At 35.8% G+C, this 21,200-nt stretch overlaps 1 protein-coding gene and 1 non-coding gene across 2 annotated transcripts in view; one reads left to right on the forward strand and one right to left on the reverse strand.

Annotated features, from left to right (window-relative positions):
- LOC144374842 (transport and Golgi organization protein 1 homolog) overlaps window positions 1-21,115 on the reverse strand; it is a 44,716-nt gene extending 23,601 nt beyond the window's left edge. The window contains exon 1 of the mRNA XM_078037614.1: window positions 20,891-21,115. The gene's annotated coding sequence lies outside the window, so the exon portion shown is untranslated. The remainder of the gene's footprint in view (window positions 1-20,890) is intronic.
- On the forward strand, window positions 8,910-9,016 carry LOC144374864 (U6 spliceosomal RNA). Its single transcript, XR_013434131.1, has one exon. It is a non-coding gene; the product is annotated as a U6 spliceosomal RNA (small nuclear RNA).
- Window positions 21,116-21,200: the final 85 nt, after the last annotated feature.

Raw genomic sequence — 21,200 nt, forward strand, 5'->3', positions numbered from 1 at the left:
TTTTTTCCTAGAGGTTTTGTAGTTTTGAGTTTAATATTTAAGTCTGTGAGTTAATTCAGGTGTCTAATGCAAGGCATGGATCAATATTTTGCATATAAATATGCAGTAATTTCAGTACCATTTGCTGAAAAACTTCCCATTCTCTACTTGTCTTTCCATCTTTGTCAATGACTGTTGCCATATATATCGTGTATCTATCTCTGAATTCTTGGCTCTGTTCCAATGTTTTGTCTGCAATCCTGATTACTGTAGCTTTAGAATATTTTTTTTTCTTTTTTTCCTCTTCGTATGGTACTAGGGATTGAACACAGGACCTTGCATATGCTAGGCAAGTGCTCTACCACTGAGCTACATCCCCAGGCCTAGATTAAGTCTTGAAGCCACGTATTCTAGGTCTGTTGCAATCAGCTTGTCATTTTCTACAAAACTCTGCAGGAATTTTGATTGGAATAATGTTGACTCTGGTGATTAAACTGGGATGAATGGACACCTTAGTCTTCTGACTCATAAATTAGGTATATCTCTCCATTTAGGTTCTCTTTAATTTTTATCAGCAATATTTTATAGTTTTTAATATAGACATTTTAGTTTTTGCCACGTTTATGTTTAAATACTTCATATTTTTATTCTATTGTACATGGAAATCTTTAAAATTTCAATTTCTAATTATTCATTGTTAATATATAGAAAATATAATTGCTTTTAGATGTAAATTTTATCTGTCAACCTTACAATAGCTTTTTTCTAGATCATACCAGATTGTATCTATATATATTCATGTTATCTGAAAATAAAGAGAATTTTATTTCTTTCTTTCCAATCTGAGTGCATTTTATTTCTTTTTCTTGCCTTAGTATACTAGCTATTTCCTTACTGCACCCCAGTACAATGCTAAATAGATGTAATGAGAGTGGACATCTCTGTTTGGTTTCTGATCTTGGGGAAAAGTATTCAATTATCAACCATTAAGTATGAGGTTAGCTGCATTTTTTCAGAGGATATTTTAAGCTCCCTTCTATTCCTAGTTTGTTATTTGTTTTTCTACATCAATAATAAATGCTGAGGGGCTGGGGTTGATACTCAGTGGTAGAGCACTTGCCTAGCATGTGTGAGGCAATGGGTTCGATTCTCAGCACCACATATAAATAAGTGAATAAAATAAAAGTCAATCAAAATCTAAAAAAAATTTTTAAATAATAATCAGGGCTGATTTTTTTTTACATGTCGATGGGATTTATTGTCACCTACTTGTACATGCACACAAAATAACAATATAATTTGGCCAATATTACTCCCCAACATTTCCCCCCTCTGCTATATTTTTTAAATGCTTGTTTTGTATCTCTTGAGCTAAACAGGAGTATGGGATATGTGTATGGAATAATGTATTTTCTATGGCTTCTCTTATTCAGATTTTAGGTACATCAATGTGGTAAATTTCATTTATTTTCAAATGTTAAATAAATTTTGGATTCTTGACATAAATCCCCATCATCAGTCTAGTTTTTGTCTATGATGTATTTTCCTTTTACATATTGTTGTATTCGACTTAAATTTTTGTTTAGAATTTCTGTACAGATTCATTGGAGATCTCTTGAGAGGTATGTGATTTTCTTTTCTTGTTATATCTTTGTCTTGGTTTGGTGTAGTGATAACACTGGCTTCATAGGAGAAATATTTCCTTGCTTTAATATTCTACAAGGGTTTAGTATTACTAATACTATTAGGAATTAGTATCATTTCTTCCTTACAGGAATTGGATCACCAATAAAGCTATCTGGGTCTTATATTTTTTTCTTTGTAGAAAGGTTTTTACCTATACCTTCAATTTCTTTAATAGTCAACAAGGTTTATGAAGTTGTCTGTTTTTCTTGAGTGAACTTTTGCAATTTGTGGCTTAAATAGAATTTCTTCATTTCATCTAAATTGTCAAGTTAATTAACATAAACTGTTCATAATATCCCCATTATCAGTCTAGTATCTGTGAAATCTGTAGTTATATCCCTTCTCTGATTGCAGATATTGGTAATCTGTGTCTCCTCTTTTATTTCCCTCACTAGATGTTGATCAATTTTATTCATCTTAAAGAACTAGCTTTGGGTTTCATTGATTTTCTCTTATTTTCCTTTTTTAAAATTTTACTGACTTATAGTCTTTATTATATCTTTTTTTCTTGCTTACTTGGAGATTAACTTATTTTTCCTTTTCTAGTTTCTCATAGTAGGAACTAAAGTCAATGACTGGAGACTTCTTTTTTAATAAAGCTATCTTGGGCCTGGTAGTGCTATAAATTTTCCAATAATGCTTTAGTGACATTGCACAAATGGATATGTTGTTTTCAGTTTTATTGAACTCAAAATATGAATTTCTTCTTTGATTTATTTGACTCAAAAATTATTTAGCAGTGGGGGCTAAGGTTGTAGCTCAGTGGTAAAGTGCTTGCCTCACATGTGTGAGGCACTGGGTTCGATCCCCAGCACCACATAAAAATAAATGTACTGTGTTGTTCATATATATATATATATATATATATATATATATATATATATATATATATATATATATATATATATATATATATATATTTAGCAGTCTGGCACTAAAGTTTTCAAATATTGGAGAAATTTCCAGATTTTTCCATTATTGATTTCTCATTTTATTGTGTTCAGAGAACAAGCTTTGCCTGACTTTGAATACTTTTATATTTACTGATAATTTTTTTAAGATCCAGAATACAGTTTATCTTGGTAAATGTTCCATGTGCACTAAGCTCCTTGGGAGTTTTCTATAAACGTCAATTAATTTCAAATGGATGGATTGATTATGTCATTCACACTTTCTACAATCTTACTTTTATTTTTCATTTTCTGCCAATTGCTGAGGAGAGGATATTAAAATCTCTAAATGTAATCTATAGGATTCATCATTTTCCTCATAATTCTATCAATTTTTATACTTCATGTATTTTGAAGGTCTAATATTAAAAGTACAAGCATTTAAGTTTATTATATAATCTTGACTGATTCCTTTATCATTAGGAAATAACTTTCTTGAGTCCCGATGATATATTTTGCCCCACAACCTCTTTTGGTTTAATGTAGCTACTCCAGATTTCCTTTCACTAGTGTTTAACATGAGATACCTTTTTCAATCATTCTAATTTTGACTTCTTTGTGTCTATTTACAGTGTTACTCCCTTAGACATCTATTTGGGTCTTGCTTCTTTAGGCAATATGACAATCTCTGTTTTTAACTGATGTATTTAGATACTTTCCACTTAATAGGATTACTGCTGTGCATAGGTGTAAGCTTAATATAATCTTCTATTTGTTCCTTCTGTTCTTTGTTCTTTTTCTTTTCTTTCTGTCTTCTTTTGCAGAAATACCACTATCGGTATTTTTAGTGATTCCTCTATTGGCTTATTAAGCTATAACTCTGTTTTCTAATCTTAGTGCTTCAGGGTTTAGAATGTACATCTTTAATTTGTCACAATATACCTTCAGATGATACTGTATTACTTCACATATTCAATAAGAACGTTACAATAATTACTACCCTTCTGAGATTTATACTGTTGTCATGTATTTTACTTTACATGTTTTCTAAATCCCATACTACACTGATGTTTGTCTTTAAACAGTCAATGACTTTTTAAAATGTTCAAATAAGAAAAATTATTTTAAATATTTATGCACACAGTCACCATTTTCAGTGTTCTTTACTCCTTTATTCCATTATTTCCATCTGCTGTCTTGGTGCAAGTGTAGGGTGAATTCTTTCAGCTTGTATGTCAGTACAAGTCTTCATTTTAGAAAGATATTTCACTGGGCATGATATTATCGGCCAACATTATTACTCTTCAAATATATTAAAGGTATCACTCCACTATATTCTCTTATGCCTAATTTCTGACAAGAAATCTGATGTCATCCTTAGTTCTTCTCTACATAAATGTTTTCTCTAACTGCTAAGATTGCTCTTTATCACTGGTTTTGAGCAATTTATTTATGATATAATATACCTTGATATAGCTTTATTCATGCTTTTTGTACTCTAGTTCCTTTTAATATCTTGGATCTGCAGATGTACAGTTTTCACAAATTTTTGAAAATTTTTGGCCATCATTTCTTAAAATATTTTTCTGAATACCTCTCAACGCTCAACTTGAAACTGTCCCACAGCTCACTGATGCTCTGGTTCACTTTTCTTTAACAGAAGAAATTTTCCCTGTGTTTCATTTGGGGTACTTCTCCTGTTATGTCCTCAAGTTCACTAACAATTTCATCACAAATGCTTATTCTGACATTAATCCCATCCACTGTGTTTATCATATATTTTCAACTCTAGAAGTCTGATTTTCTTAAAATGTATCTTCTATATCTCTTTTTACCTTTTTAACACATGAAATATAGTAGTAATAACTTTTTAAAAAATGCCATTACCTCATTCTAACATCTCCGGCAGTTCTCGGTTGGCTTTGATTGGATGATTCTTCTCCTCATCATTGTGGATTGTATTTTTCTTGCTTCTTTGCATGCCTGGTAAGCTTTGATTCGATGCCATACATTACGAATTACTATTCTTAATATTTTGTATACAATTAAATTACTGGAAACAATTTGATTCTCTTGGGTCTGAATATTTGCTAGGTATTACATAAATTGTAATAGTCAGTCCGAGGTAACGCCCTTCTGATTATTCTACCCAACTTCCTTAGATAGTTTTTTCCAGGTGCTATTCTGGTCCCTGTGTTAGGACCTGTTCCTTCTAATCACTTAAGATTGTTTCTCTGACTTGCTAAGCAGTTTCATCACACTTATGTGCAGATCAATACCCTGCTGAACACTCAGAGAGCCTTTCACAGATTTCCAGAATTGTCTCTCAATGTAGCAACCTTCTTTTGGTACTCCACCCTGTGAATTCTAGTCACTTCGGTTTTCCTGGAATCTCAGCACCATCTCTCAATTCATGGTATCCTCTGGTTCTGCCTGACTTCCCCTTCTTTGTCATGGCTTGGGAATCTCTTAACATAGTAAAAGCTGGGACAACTAAAGAGCTCACAGCATTTGTTCCTTATGTTTCCAGAATCATTCTTTGTTGCTTGATCTTCAATGTTGCTGGATCTTCATATTTTATCTGTTTGTGGGTTTTTTTTTCATATTTATTTTAGTTGTTTCAGTTGGGAAGGTGAAGCCAGTACCTATATAAAGCTATCATAGCTAGATGTAAAAATCATTTGCTTTTCTTTTTCTTTTTATGGTGCTGGGGATTGAACACATGGCCTCATGTATGGTAGGCAAGTGCTCTACCACTGAGCTACATATCCCTTTTCTCATTTGCTTATTTTTTTAATAACAGAATACATAATGAAATAAATTTTAAAAGTTAACTATAAAAGAGAGTAACATCAGGGTAGACAGAACTGGGACAAAAGCTAGAATTCTTTCAAAATCAGGCAGGAGAATCACAAGTTCAAAGCTAGCCTCAGCAACTTAGCAAGTCCCTACGCAATTTAGTGAGAACTATCTCTAAATAAAAAATAAAGAGGCTAGGTATGTGGCTCAGTGGATAGGAGCCCTGGGTTCAATCACCAGTACTAGAAAACAGAAACAACTTATTTTTACAAATTAACTTTGGCTCTTCTAAATATTTAAATAATTGTAAAATAAACAAAAAAATCTTTATAAAGTAATACCTAAATATTGAAAGCAAAAATGAAACAACCTGTGACATCAAGTTGGTGACAAACCACAGAAATGAATTAGTTCAAACATACCTTAGTGGGATATAGCTTAAAGACAAGAGAATTTCATTTCAGGAATACATTCCTGAAAGTATTTTAAATAACATAAATATAGTCTTATGTTGCTTAATGATGGGAATAAATTCTGAGAAACACATCTTAGGCAATTTCAGCATGTAAACATCATTGAGCATACTTATACAAACCTAGAAAATATAGCCATTTCCACACGTAGGTATTCATATATGGTATATCATCGCTTTGGGGATAAAAACCTATAAGATATTATTATACTGAATTCTGTAGACAATTGTAACATTGTAAATGTTTATATATCTAAACATATCAAAACACAAAAAAGATATTAAAAATACTAGGTGACAAGAATTTTTTAGCTCCATTATTATGCACTAATGACCAAAATGTCATTAAGTGGCACAATACTGTAAACAATTATACTGATGTCATTGAAAACTGGAACTCCAACATCAGAGAAAGAAAACACAAATCTAAGATAGATGAAGTGAAGTAAAATCTCTCCTGAATTTTCATGGGAATTATCTAAATGACATGATGAAAAATCCCCACATATTTCTGAGCTTTGTTCACTAAAAAGGCCTACAAATGACAGTCAATTTGAGCAATAAGCAATCCTAGTACTTGGAATGTAGCCTCTAAATATCATTTCCTATTGAAAGGAACCAAAGTTCTTTTAGAGAAATAGTTCCTTCAAGGTCTGGACAGGGAATGTTTAAGATGAACTTGGAATATCTCATAGTTCAAAAGCAAGGGAAATAGGTAACAATGACCACTAGGTGGTGGCAAAGGGTCCCAGGAGCCAAGATAAAGAGGCTTCTACAAGGCAAAAGGGGGAGAAATTGAGCATCAGGTAAGAACAATTACTATTCCTAACTGGATTAAACACACCAAATATTTTTAAATGCATGACGTCATATTGACTCTTAAATAAAAGTTAAAAAGATTTCAAAAGCCCCTTTGGGTATCATTTGATAATGCTAGAATACCACCTTACTATTCTGAAAAGTAATGAAGAAAAGGAATCAAATGTTTATCTCCTGCCTTAACTATACAAACCAAATATCTGTGTAAAGAATAATCAATCATAGCCAGGCGTCGTGGCACACACTTGTAATCCCAGTAGTTCGGGAGGCTGAGGAGGGAAGATAGCAAGTTCAAAGTCAGCCTCAGCAAAAGCGAATTGCTAAGCAACTCAGTGAGACCCTGTATATAAATAAAATACAAAATAAGGCTGGGGATATGGCTCACTAGCCAAGTGCCCCTGAGTTTAATCCCCAGTACAAAAAAAAAAAAAGAAAGAAAGAAAGAATAATCAATCATAAATTTTTATTTGTATAGGCATCCCAGCCTTTAAATGAAGAAAGAAAAATCCCAGCAACTCCGACCATTGCTATTTTGCAACCTGTAATATATTAGCAAATCTCACCAAGGTCACTGTTGACTAGTAGTCAACATCAAAGGAGAGGACATGCAGATGTCAATGCAATATTTTATTAAGTTTTCATAATAAACAGAATTGAACCTAAACCTGACTACCAATTTCCAAGAAATATAAAGTAACAGAGAAAGGCTGAGGTTGTTAGCTCAGCACTTGCCTAGAATGCATGGAGCCCGAGGTTCAATCCCCAACACCACCAAACAAACAAACAAAAAAAAAGGCAATAGAGAAAACAGGTTAAATTGTTGTACCAGGGGGATGTCATTTATTCACCAAAGCTACAATATATCCTAGAAGTCCCACAAACATATTTTTTTCAATTATCGCAAAAAGTTACAACAAAAGGATAAATCAATAGAGAGTAACTTATATGAGACTTGTTCTCCCACTGAAAGCAACCAGAAAGTTGGAATATATATATATATATATATATATATATATATATATATATATATATATATATATTTTTTTTTTTTTTTTTTTTGGTATCAGGGATTAAACTCAGAAGCACTTGATCACTGAGCCACATCCCCAGTCTCAGCCCCATTTTGTATTTTATTTAGAGACAGGGTCTCACTGAGTTACTTAGCACCTCACTTTTGGCTTTGAACTCATGATCCTCCTGTCTCAGCCTCCCGAGCCACTAGGATTAAGGCATGTGCCACCATGCCCAGTCAAAATATATTTTTAAAGAGCTATTTTTCAGATAGAAAGCCACAAGGGACATGCAACTGTCACCCCTAAGAGCAGGAGAACAAATAGATGAGCATTTCACCTGGAGGCACCCTCTAGACCTCAGTTTGGGAAGGGGAACCCAAATAGGGCATAACAGTCTCACTGAGAAGAGAGAGACCAGAGTTCCAGGAGATTAAGCAGCCAAAAATATGTAGAGAAAACTACCAGAAAGATGGGAGCCACAAAGAAAGAGAGTTCCAGAAATCTGCATGGAGGTGGTCTTCAGTTTGGGGCTACATTCTAAGCAGTACCTGCGAGGGCCAAGAACAACTATAAGCTAACCAATCCCACAGTTGGCACTGAGCTGGGAGAAGTCTGGATTCCAGCTAGCCAGAGAGAGTTGACATACAAAAACAGTATGGTCAACAAGCTCATGAAGAAGTATTTGATCCAGGCATCATGGCACATGTCTGTAATCCCAGCAACTCAGAAGGTTGAGGCAGGAGGATCCCAAGTTTGAGGCTGGCAACTTATCAAGGGCCTAAGCAAGTTAGTGAGACCCTATCTCAAAAGAAAAAAAAAGTTCACTCAATATCATTAATTATCAGGAAATAAACTCACAAAGACATACCCACTAGAATGGCCCAAGTGCTAGTGAAGATGAAGTCAAGTGGAAGTCTCCTAAATTGCTGGTGGAAGTATAAAATTATTGTGGTCATTTTTTAAAATGGCTTGACAGTATCACATAAGATAAAAACATACATTAAACGTAGGAGGCAATTGCACTCCTAGATATAAATGAGTCCATTTATAGTGGCATATATATGAAATAGTACTGTAGGAAAAATGAATCTATAGTTTAAAAAAAAAGTTATCAGTGGTTGCCTGGAACAGGTGGTGAAGGAACTCACTGGGAAGGATCCCAAGGAAACCCCTTTTCTAGTGAAAAAACTGTTCTATATCTTGATTATGGTAGTTTTTACATGGGTATCTACATTTGTTAAAACTCAGAGTGTGCTTGCTTTGGCAGCACATATACTAAAATTGGAACAATACAGAAAAAATTAGCATGGTCCCTGAGCAAGGATGACACCCACATTTGTGAAGCATTCCATAGTTTTGTGGAACCAACCCTTCAACAGATGAATGGATAAAGAAACTGTGGTACATATATGAAATGGAATATTACTTATAGCCTTAAAAGAGAAAAAAATTACGGCATCTGCGGGTGAATGGGAATATCAGGTTAAGGGAAGTAAGCCAATCCCAAAAACCAAAAGCTGTATGTTCTCTCTGAAAGTGGATGCTGACCCATAATGGGGGTAAGGTGGGTGGTAAGAGGCATGGAAAGAATGGAGGAACTTTGACTGGGCAAAGGGGAGGTAGGACAGGTGACGGGGCATAGGGATAGGAAAGATGGTGGAATGAGATGAACCTTATTACCCGAGGTACATGTAGGAATACAAATGTGTTGTGTACAACTAGGAAAAGTTTTGTTCCATTTATATACAATGAATCGAAATGCATTCTGCTATCATGTATAACCAATTAGAACAAATTAAAAAAAACTCACTGATATTAGCTATCAAGGAATTACTGTTAAGTTGGGTGATGGCCCGTGGGTTCATTATACTACTCTCTGTGCTTTTCTTTAAAGATTTTCTAATTAAATTTATTTTTTAACTAGTACATAGAAACAAACATTATAATTATTGAAGTAGGTAACATGACATTTTGATGCATGATTACACTATGTAACGTTTAAATCAGTTAAATATATCTACCTCCTCAAACATCATTTCTCTATGGTAAAACTTTCACAACCTTTTCTTCTAGTATTCTAAAATGTACAGTATGTTATGGTTACCTATAGTCCCCTACTATTCTCTCTGCTCTTATTTGAAAGTTTCCATGATAAAAATACTAAAAATAATTTTTAAATTAAGATATAACTTCAAATATTTAAAGGATTTCTATGTAGAAAAGAATTCAGTTTTATAGAGGAAATCATGTGGAGAAAAATTTGGAGTCAATACAAGGATGAACTAGACAACAGAAGAACATATAGCCTTGTAAGAGAGTGACTCATGCTAGGAAATACTGGTGTACAGGCCTCATAACTACTCGTCAGGGCCACAGTAAAGAAAATAACAGCAATGAGTGAGAAACTAGACTAACAGCCTTCCAAGGTTTCTTCTAACACTAAGATTCTACTAAGATTCCATTGATCAATGAACCTGATTGGTGCACATCTCCCAAACACATCAGAGCCTATTACTCTCCAGTCCTATCAGATATCATACTACTTGTTTAAGATTTTACATTGATTTGTTCATAATTTTTGCATATATTTGTTAAGTCCTTTTCTTAAGGCTTTCAAAAATCACAATCATGCCTTACACCTGTTAGACTCTTTTAGTCCTCACACAATGTCCTGTACATACTGGGCCATCAAAATGCCTTTTTGAAATCTCCTTTCAAATCAGTCTTTTAACATTGTGCCTCTTCTTTGCCACTCACGTCTATGTCTTACCTATCACCGTTCAATCACTGACACACCTGCACCACATTCGTGTCCCCTGACCTAGACCTAGAGGAGGGCTCTGTGCATACCAAAAAATATGAATAAAGAAATCCTTTCCATATCGTGAGGCTGTTAACTTTCCAAGTGATGCTGATTCATTCTGATAATCAAATTATGACTGTGGAAGACTGCTTTAATCACTGGAAATATCATTATTCTAACTGCCTGGCTTGTACATACCCCTTACCCAGATGGCTGCCACCATCATGAACAAACATGGAGCCAACTGAAAAATGATTTGTTTCTCCCCACCACATCTTTTCCACCCTGGTGGTCTTTCCTCCCCAGGTATTCATTGATTTATACCACCTTCTGACTGCCTACATGAGAATTAGGGGGTGCGTAGGGGTAAAACCCTTCAAAATGCCAGACACCTCACCAGACATTTTACCTTGTCAAATCATTTAATTCTTATGATTGGAGTAAGCATTATCTACATTTTTCAGATGAGGAAAACTTTTTTCAAAAGTTTACTTATTTGCCCAAACTTCTAAATGATAACCTTGGGATTTGAAACCACATCTACCTGGCTTCAAAATCTATACATTTTACAAGGAAAACAACAACATCATCTTTCTTACACAAGCCTTGAAATAACACAATCTACAGGAAACAACTTCAGTTGAGAGGATTACTGTCACAAAGGCCCTAGGACCTCCAACCTCTAAAAGCTTTCTCATTCCTATAATTAAATTCTAAAAGTCCAATATCAACAAATACCAATGGGGGCGGAGGTAAGTCCTAAAATGCTTAGATAAGCTTCTAGACAGATTAAATGTCTTGTTTGAATCATGATTTTCTTTAGAAAGATCAGCCTTAAGTGACTCTTTCTAAGAAACAGATCTAACCTAATTCCTTTTCATTCTTAAAACTTTCTAAGGATCCCCACTATTAATGGTCTAATGCTACTTTGGCTCATGACTTCAGTTAAGATTTGCTGGCCTCTCCAACAGGCCCATCCCCCTCCAACTTCACACTTTACAACACCAACTATTCACATTCTCCTGCCCTCCCCAAATATCCTTTCTTCATGTTTCCATTTCTCTGAACACATTTCTTCTGACTGCCAGCTTCCCCCACCACCCCAGCCTGTCTAATCAACAACAAACCACATGTCAGACTCCTGTTTGCCCTTTGCCTGTGCTTCAAACACATCTCAACCACTTTCTGACCTTATTGATCACCCTTCCAACCATAATAAATGCATTTATGGACAATAATGTTCTACCATCGAATAAATAACTCTCTTTCTGTCATTATCTTACTGTGTTTCAAGTGAATGCTGTTATCTCCCTGCCAGAATGAAAGGTTCTGAGGGGAAGAACCAAGTTTTTATAGGTGTGCAAATGTCCAGCCTTGGTAGACAGCAAATCTTCCTCATGTGCTAAACCAAGTAGCCATTAAAGCCACACCCCTATGGCTTTTGTTTCAGGAGCTATCTACTCAAAGGATCAGGAGTAATTTTCATAAAGACATTTTAAGTTCTTCACTTCATGACCAGAAGCCACTTAAAAACTAATAAATAATCAACATTCTAATTGAAGAAACTATGTCAAACTTACCATCTTAGACAAATAAAGCAAGAATGAATGTAACAAGAAAAGTATGGTGGTGGCATCTTCTGGCTCTTCCACCTTTATCTCTAGTTGGTTTTCTGTATCAGCAGCATCAACAGGAGTACCTTCTGTTATAAGTAGCTCTAAAATTGAAAGGGGAAATGGCTATTTTATTTTATGCTATAGAATAAGAATTGTCTCTCTTCAGTTTCAATATTCATCGAGTGTTTCACTAAATATATGAGTCACAGTGCCTGGAATATTTGGCTCTCCTAAAGACAATTAACACAGAGAAGAAAACTTCATAATCCTAATTAGAGCTATTAGACCCTTCAATTATAAAATGAACAATCTCTAGTCTACTCTCCACTACTTCAATGGCCATAGAACTGCTACCAGAACAATATTCACTCAAGGGAAAATTTAAAACCAGAGATATATAGACCAGGGTCACATTCAACAAACATGGATTTAGTGCTGGTGAAACCTTGTGTTTAAAATTTTAGGAAAGCTGAAATAGAGGGAGTCTTGGTTTGCAGATTTGCAGGTGGAATGAGCCAAGGCTTAACACAGTATCTGGCACCTGGCAGAGATACTCAACAATTATTTATTGAATGCACAGATGACAGCTATTTAAAAAGAACACAGTAATATCAAGAGAGACTAAAGGGAATTGGATACAGACCTGCATTGAGGCTCTGTGAATGAGGTAGAATTCCAGTAAGAACTGAGAGCTTGTAGGGGTGGAATTTCAGTATGAGTTACAGCCTGGGGTACGTTTGATTAAACAGCAGGAGTCCAACATGCAGTTATTAAGAAGTTGGACCAGTTGCTTCTAAGGTCTTTCTCAATCCTGAGATTCCCATTCACTACTATTTTTTTAAGCTTTTGCCTAATTTTTTTTAGTTTAGTTTTTGATGGACCTTTATTTTATTTATTTGTATGCAGTTCTGAGAATCAAACCCAGTGCCTCACATGTTAGACAAGCGCTCTACCACTGAGCTACAACCCCAGGCCCTCCATTCACTATTGGTCTATGAATTTGACTGCTGGTGAAGTCTGCACCATAGGCTCAGCATCTCAGCAACCTGAGCGGGCTGGCTGAGGCGCCAGCAGAGCCGGAGGGGACACACGCAGGGTCCTGAGGCTCTGTCACTCCTGTGCCCCACCCGTCATCCTACGACCCCCTAGCCCAGCCCACGGGGCAGGGGACCGGGGGATCAGAGCCCCCTGCGGCCCCAAAGAGCCACCACGGAGACCCTGGGCTGCCCGCCCACCTGTGGACTCACTGCTGCATTCGTCGTCTGCACAGAGTTTGTGCTTCCACAAGGGCCAGCCGGTGCTCGGGTCCAGTTGGCCCGGCACTCGCCAGGTCAGCCACAGCACGAACAGCAAGAAGAGCAGCACTGGCGCTGCAGCCATGTTGTGGTCACCTTGGGGAGTCGGTGACAGGGTGGAGTAGGCTGTGGCGGGCGTCAGGGGGCGGAGGCGGGGCTCAGGGGGGCGGGTGGGGTGGGTAGCAAAGCACAGAGGGGTGGCGCCCGGGAAGGCTTAAGCCTTTCCCGGGTGACACCTCAGCAGGGATATCTGGGGGTCAATCCACAGACTCTACTGGAGAACACACGGAGCTGGAGCTCCGTCCTTCTCTAGTCAAGACCTTCTCATGGACTGAAGACCTTCTCCTCTAGTCGCTGCCTTGGCAACTAGAACTCTCCTTCTCGTCCAATCACCTGCCTTTGCTCCTGTGACCTCACAAGCGACCCTCCACATGATTCTAGTAGTCACCCACCCATCCCCCCCCCCTGCCAACTGGTCCTTTCTGGCTTTCCTTAATGTCTCATTTCTGGTCCATCCTAAACTAGCCCACTCCACTTCACCATGACTCCCATCCCCCATTCCTGGTCTGGTACCTCCTTTTCTGAACTACCAAATCCCACCCATGACTTGTCACAGCTAGTCTATGGTTCCAGGCTCCCTCCCCTTCAATCTCTTTGAGGTTCCTTGAAGCCCCACCCCAAGATCCCTCTGATTAGGAAAGGGGAAGGTGAATAGAACTGTGAGTGAGGGTGTAAACTGGAGACAGTGGCCTGCTTTTTTTTTAAGGCGGGGACAGGTGGGGGCAGAGAGATGGACATTAGTCTTCAGGCTAAGATCTTGAGATTCTTATCTTTATCCGTAAGGGAAGAAATTATTTAATTCAAAAGCATATTTTTAATTCTCATTTTGTGCTACCAAAGCCCTAGCATGGTGTGGGAGTGGATGAAAATCAAAAGACAAGATATCTGGTCCTGGTCGGAAAAAGTCCACAACTTAGTGGGAACCAACTGACAAAACCGATTGTCAGAGAAGAAAGCTAGTAGCTAACATTTCTTGAAAGCTTTATGTCCAGTTGTTATTCTGAAGGAAATTTTATTTTATTTTTTCTGACCTCTAAGAGGGATCTTACATTTTTCTACTTCCCTTTCCAAGACTATTCCCTCTTTTGCACTGTGTAATCTTGAATTTAAATCTGAATTAGTTGCATTGATTTTCCCTTGTGTTAATAGTCAAATTATGATACAATTTGAATTATTGAAATGCATATGGAGGGGTTTCTTTTCTTATTTTTAATGAAAACTCACGTTTTTTAAAATTAGCACCTAGGGGACTATAGGTGGAGACTTAATATGTAGAGTCATCAGCATGATAATTGTGATTAAATAAACACAAATCAGTTCATGACAGATGATTTCACTTACTATTATAATCAGCTTTCTCCTCTATAAAACAGCACAATTAGTCCTAAATTGACATTCACTAATTGTATATTAGAGTTTCAAGGAAAACAATGAAGAGTTGGTAACTAGCATAATGATTGAGATGTGTTTTGACATCAGTAATTATTATTATTTTTAAGATGGGGGTCTTGCTATGTTGCCTAACCTGATCTCCAACACCTGGACTCAAGCAATCCTCCTGGCTTGGCCTTCTGAGTAGTTAGGACTACAAGTCACCAAACCAGCCCAGTAATTATTGTTTAGTAGATCTCTTTTTGGACACTAAAATCATTACTAATATGATTGTATATGTTTGAAATTGGTTTTAGGAGCAACATACAGATTTGATGCAATTCCCATCAAAATACCCATGAATTGGTGTGAAAATACTTAGTATACAATGAGAGATATGAAAAATTGTGCTCTATATATGTAATATGAATTGTAAAGCATTCTGTTGTCATATATAAATTTAAAATAATAATAATAATAATAATAAATGTCATTTTTCCAGAACTAGAACAAACAGTCCTGAAATCCATTTGGAAGAATAAAATATTCAGAATAGCCAAAACAATTCTAAGTCAATAAAGCAAGCTGGAGGCATCATCACAATACCTGACTTCAAATTGTACTACAAAGCTATGGAAATAACCACTGCATGGCTCTGTCATAAAACCAGATACATAGACCAATGGGAAAGAAGAGAAGACACAGAAAAAGATCCAACACAGTTAACACTCATCTGATTCTTGACAAAGATGCCAAAAACATATTGGGAGAAAAGACAGGCTTTAAACAAGTGGTGCCAGGAAAATTGGTTATCCATATGTAGACAAATAAGATTAGACCCTGTACAAACTTGAAAGAGATCAAAAGCCCAGGAATTAGACCAGAAACTATGCAAATCCTTGGAAGAAAATATACATTTGAGACTCCAGCATATAGGTACAGGCAATGACTTTCTTATTAGAACTCCTAAAGCTTAGAAAATAATGACAAAAGTTAATAAACAGAATGGCATCAAATTAAAAAGCTTCTGCACAGCAAAGGAAACAATTAGTAACATGAAGAAAGAACCTAAGGAATTGGAGAAAATATATTTGCTAACTACTCTTTTTTTTTAAGAGAGTGAGAGAGAATTTTTTAATATTTATTTTTTAGTTTTTGGCGGACACAACATCTTTGTTTGTATGTGATGCTGAGGATCGAACCTGCACTGCATGCATGCCAGGCGAGCGTGCTACCGCTTGAGCCACATCCCCAACCCTGCTAACTACTCTTTGACACAGGATTAATATCCAAACTATATAAGAAACTTTTAAAAACTTAACACCAAAACCTCAAATAACCTAGCTTAATTGGGCAAATGAATTAAACAGATACTTCTCAAAAGAAGAAATAAAAATGGACAACAAATCTATAAAAATGTTCAACATCATTAGCAATTAGGGAAATGCAAATCAAAACTACAGTGAGCTTTCATCTCACTTTAGTCAGAATAGCAGCCATCAAGAATATGAACGATATGGGGCTGGGGTTGTGGCTCAACAGCACATTGCTTGTCTAGCACGTGCAAGGCCCTGGGTTCGATCCTCAGCACCACATTAAAAATAAATAAATAAAAATAAAGGTATTGTGTCCAACTACTTAAAAAAAAGAATATGCACAATAATAAATGCTAGAGAGAATGTGGAGAAGAAGGGACACTTTTTTCTCTGTTGATAGGATTATAAATGAATATAACCACTATTGAAATCAGTATGGAGGTTCCTCAAAAGACTAGGCAGGAGACCACCATATAACCCAGCTATACAACTACTCAATGTTTATCCTAATGAATTAAAGTCATAATACTAGAGTAGTACATGCATACCCATGTTTATAGCAGCACAATTCACAGTTGCCAAACTATGGAACCAAACTAGGTGCTTATCAAGGATGAATAAATAAAGAAAATGTGGCATATACACACAATGGAGCTTTATTCAGCCATAAAGGTGAATTATGTCATTTGCTGGAAAATGGATGAAACTTGAGAACATTCTGTTACACAAAATAAGCTAAACTCATAAGATCAAGGGAGCCTATGTTTTCTCTCGGATGTGGAAGCAAGAGAGGAAAAAGGAAAAAAAAGTGAAAATCAAATGGAGATCAGTAGAGTGTAGGAAAGAGACCAGGAGAGGGAGGAGTGAAGGGAAAATACTGGGGAATGATATTGGCCAAACTGTAGTGTTATATTGTGCATGTGGAAATATGTAATGACAAATACTGCCATGATTTACGACTATAATGTATCAACAAAAAAATGGAAAAAATAAAAGAAAGCAAACAAAAGAACAAAATTTCTTTCATGTATATATGTATGTATGTATGTATGTATGTATGTATACAGCCTAGCCAAACATCTATTGTGAGCATAACATTAATACTCTGGAACAGTGTTGAGCAAATCATAGCTGTAAGCCTGACACTGTTTTTTTAAATTGTTCCCTTTATTCCTTTTTTCTCTTTCTTTCTTTCTTTCTTTCTTTCTTTCTTTCTTTCTTTCTTTCTTTCTTTCTTTCTTTCTTTCTTTCTTTCTTTCTTTCATTCCTCTCTCTCTCTCCCTTCCCTCCTTCCCTCCCTCCCTCCCTCTCCCCCCCCCTCTCTCTCTTTCTTTCTTTCTTATTTCCCAGGCTGGCCTGAACTCCTAGGCTCAAGTAATCTTCCTGCCTCAGCTTTCTGAGTAGTTGTGACTGTTGGAGCACACCACGGTGTCCAACAATGACACTTGCTTTTGTAAACAAAGTTTTATTAGAACACAGAAGCTTATATTATTTACCCATAGTCTAGGCTGTTTTTGTGCTACACTGGCATTTGAGTGGCAATTAAGACTTGCCTACAAAGTCTAATATGTTTATTATCAGTCTCTTTTCAGAAAAAGCTTGTTGATCCATGATTAGATTATAGACTAAAGTCAGCAGAATGAATACATAAACATTTCTTTTCTTACGACTAAAATTGGCTCTATGAAATGAGATAAATGATCTATTAATTGCCAAGATATATGTCTCTTCCCTATAGAAAGTGTATATTCAGGACTAGAAATTTTGGCACTGTGTCATGTCAAATGTAGGAAAAAACCTGGCAGTTCATTTTGATGAGACTTAAGAAATTTCTTTTCCAGGGCATTTTGAGGTGTATCTAAAATTTGTAGATAATACAGGGAAGAACATTTTAATCTGCAAATAGATTATGTTCATTATTAGTTTGTAATCATTTCACAACTATCATATAATATTAAAGCATCATAAGAGACTGCCTATCATAATAGAAACTTTTATGACTCTAGCCATTAACTTGTATTTTTCTACTTATTGTAGACCCATACTTTTAAGCTAGTGCTATTGGTAAAATATATGATTATTTAACTCTGATTGCCTTACTAATTTTGACCAGTTTATTTTTCAGATATCCATTTTGGGGTTTACTCTTTCAATTAATTTTGGGTTCCATGGGCAATGAAATTGTTGTTGAGTATGTAAGATGTTGCAGTTTCTATGTAAGTTCACCTAAGTTCTTCTACCACTATTGATGGGCAAGGATATAACTAATTTAGTACTTTTACTTGAAACTGTTATAGTTCTACTGTACGGGATTTGTTTTCCTGACACAAAAGAGTATAAAACTAGAAAAACTAAACATTTTCAGGTATTAATTTCAGAGAGATGAAGCTCAAGTAAGATGGTGGTCATACTGAGTTAAGGAGAAAATTATCAAAGTGCAAGATTATCATAGTGGTTGGAATTTTGTGGACAAGAATGTCTGAGCTATTTATGGTGGGTGCAATGTGATTATGTGTGTGTGTTAGAGAGAGAGAATACTAAAAGCCTGGAGGAAATTTATTTTTGATATGAATGTACCAGATGAGACTCTTTAAGGCTTAGCAGAGTTTGACTGCTATAAAGGAGACTGAAGATGATGCTAAATGGCAATGTTGGAAGAAATTAGGTTTTCAGCAGAGTCAGGTTGCAGCAGCTTCACTAATATATCAGGTACTTAATTAAGAGTTCATAAATAAGCCTTAGCAAAAAGAACCACACAAAAAAGAGTAAAGGGAAAATGGTAGACCTAAATTTGAAACCAAAATTGATTCATGCTGAAAATGTATGAGGAAGCCAGAAAGGAAAAAGGAAAAGAAAGGTGTGTGTGTGTGTGAAAGGAATCTGAGGGCAATCAAAGGGAGATCAGTAGAATAGAGGAAAGGGATCAGGGGAGAGAGGAAAGCAGGTAAAAGAGAAATACTCAAGAATGATATTGGCTAAGTTTTATCACTATATATTGTACATATGTATGAAAACATAACAACAAATCCCACCATTATGTACAAGTATAATGCACCATGAAATATGGAAATAAAGAAAAATACCAAACCTAGTGAGGCACGGAATATGCTTATAATCCCAGTGACTCAGGTGGATGAAGCAAGAGGATCACGAGCTCAAAGCCAGCCTTAGTAAATCGAGGTGCTAAAGCAGCTCAGCAAGACCCTGTCTCTCAATAAAATACAAAATAGGTCTGGGGATGTGGCTCAGTAATTGAGTACCCTGAGTTCAATCTCTGGAACCAAATAATAATAATAATAACAATAATAATAATAATAATAATAATAATAATAATAATAATAATAATACCAAATCTAATATGATCAAAACAATTCACCAGTAATTAGCCTGCATGACACATAAAACAGAATATCCTTTATAGGAAGAAAACATAATCCAGACTTCCTATGATGTATCATCTATAAATGACCAGAATATAATTAAAAAAATTTTTTTGGTACCAGGGATTGAACCCAGGGGTGCTTAACCATTGAGCCACAACCTCAGCCCTTTTTTGCATTTTATTTAGATACAGGGTCTCATTGAGTTGCTAAGTGCATCCCTTAGTTGCGGAGGCTAACTTTGAACTCTTGATCCTCCTGCCTTAGCCTCCTGAGTCGCTGGGATTATAGGCATGTAGAATATCATTAAATTTTGCCAGAATGCAAAGAAGATAGAAAAATGAGAACCACAAGAGAAAATATCACATATAAAAAAAGTTCCGTGAGCTGACCCAGATGTTAGGATTAGCAGAAAAAATTTAAATAGTTTTTATAACTAATTTCAAGGAGTTAAAGAAAAGCTTAATCATAATGAATACGTAGATATGGGTGTCAACATATAAATGAAAAATTTCTTTTAAAAGAAATAAAAAGTACGGTATTGGAAACGAAAAATTCATGAAACAAATCTATCATCAGATTGTATAGTGCAAAAACAGCAAAAAGTTAACTTGGAGATAGACCAATAAAAATTATCTGGTCTAAAAATTAGAAAGAAAAAAATAGAGACTTGGTTACTATCAATACAAAGTGACCTAACATACATATAATTACATTTCTAGAAGAATAGAGGCATAAATTGTACAGAAAAAAAATATTTAAGACAATGATGACTAAAATTATCCCAAATTAACAAAAAAGATGTCAAGAGATTTAGGAAACTCAGTGAATACTAAGGTTAGTTACAAAGCAAATCACATCTAGATGCATCAGAGTCAACTGTAAATGATCAATTAGAAGGAAAAAGGTCTTGAAGGCAATTAGAAAAAAGTGGTGTGTTATGCATTGGTAAAAATGACTAAAATGATAGCTGACTTCTTATCAGAAATGAGAGGTTAAAGTTAATGGAAAGGTTTAAGGTGCTAGAAGACAAAAACTGCTAATCCAGGATAAATCTCTTCAAAACTGAAAGCAGAATAGACATTTTAAAATAAATAAAAAGTAAGAAAATTCAATACCAATAGATCTCTACTATTAACAATGCTAAAAGAACCTCTTCAGGATAAAAGGAGATGATCCATCAGGTAGAAACAGATGCACTGTGTGTTTTAGTTAACTGTGTAATAAACTTAATGGTTTAAAATAAAAATTCTTTGTTATTTTTTCCTTATTCTATGATTTGGCTTTACATAACCTGATGAGTCCTTTGCTCTAGGTGTTTATTAGTGCTTATGTGGTTTCCTTTCGCAGGGATTGTTTAACCAAAGGTAGAACTGACAAAATCCTCCTACCTCAGCCTCCTGAGCCACTGGAATTACAGGTGTGCACCACCACTCCCGTCGGAAAGCGAAGCAAAATCCAAAGGACCACCAGGTAAAGTGACATCTTACTCCCCTAGTCCAGCCGCCGTCCCCTCTCCACAATCTCTATTTGCAATGGAAATCTTACACCTTCTGGATGGGACAGAATGATGCAAATCTCTGGCCAAACAAATGGGAAGGCAGCATCCTATAGTCAGTCCTTGGTTCACTTCCGTTAGCCGGTACCGGCTCAAGGTCGGGCAACTTCGTTCCAACCTTCAAAGGAGGAGTTGGGGCGGGG

This window comes from Ictidomys tridecemlineatus, unplaced genomic scaffold, assembly GCF_052094955.1.
Source record: "Ictidomys tridecemlineatus isolate mIctTri1 unplaced genomic scaffold, mIctTri1.hap1 Scaffold_91, whole genome shotgun sequence".
NCBI lineage: Eukaryota > Metazoa > Chordata > Mammalia > Rodentia > Sciuridae > Ictidomys > Ictidomys tridecemlineatus.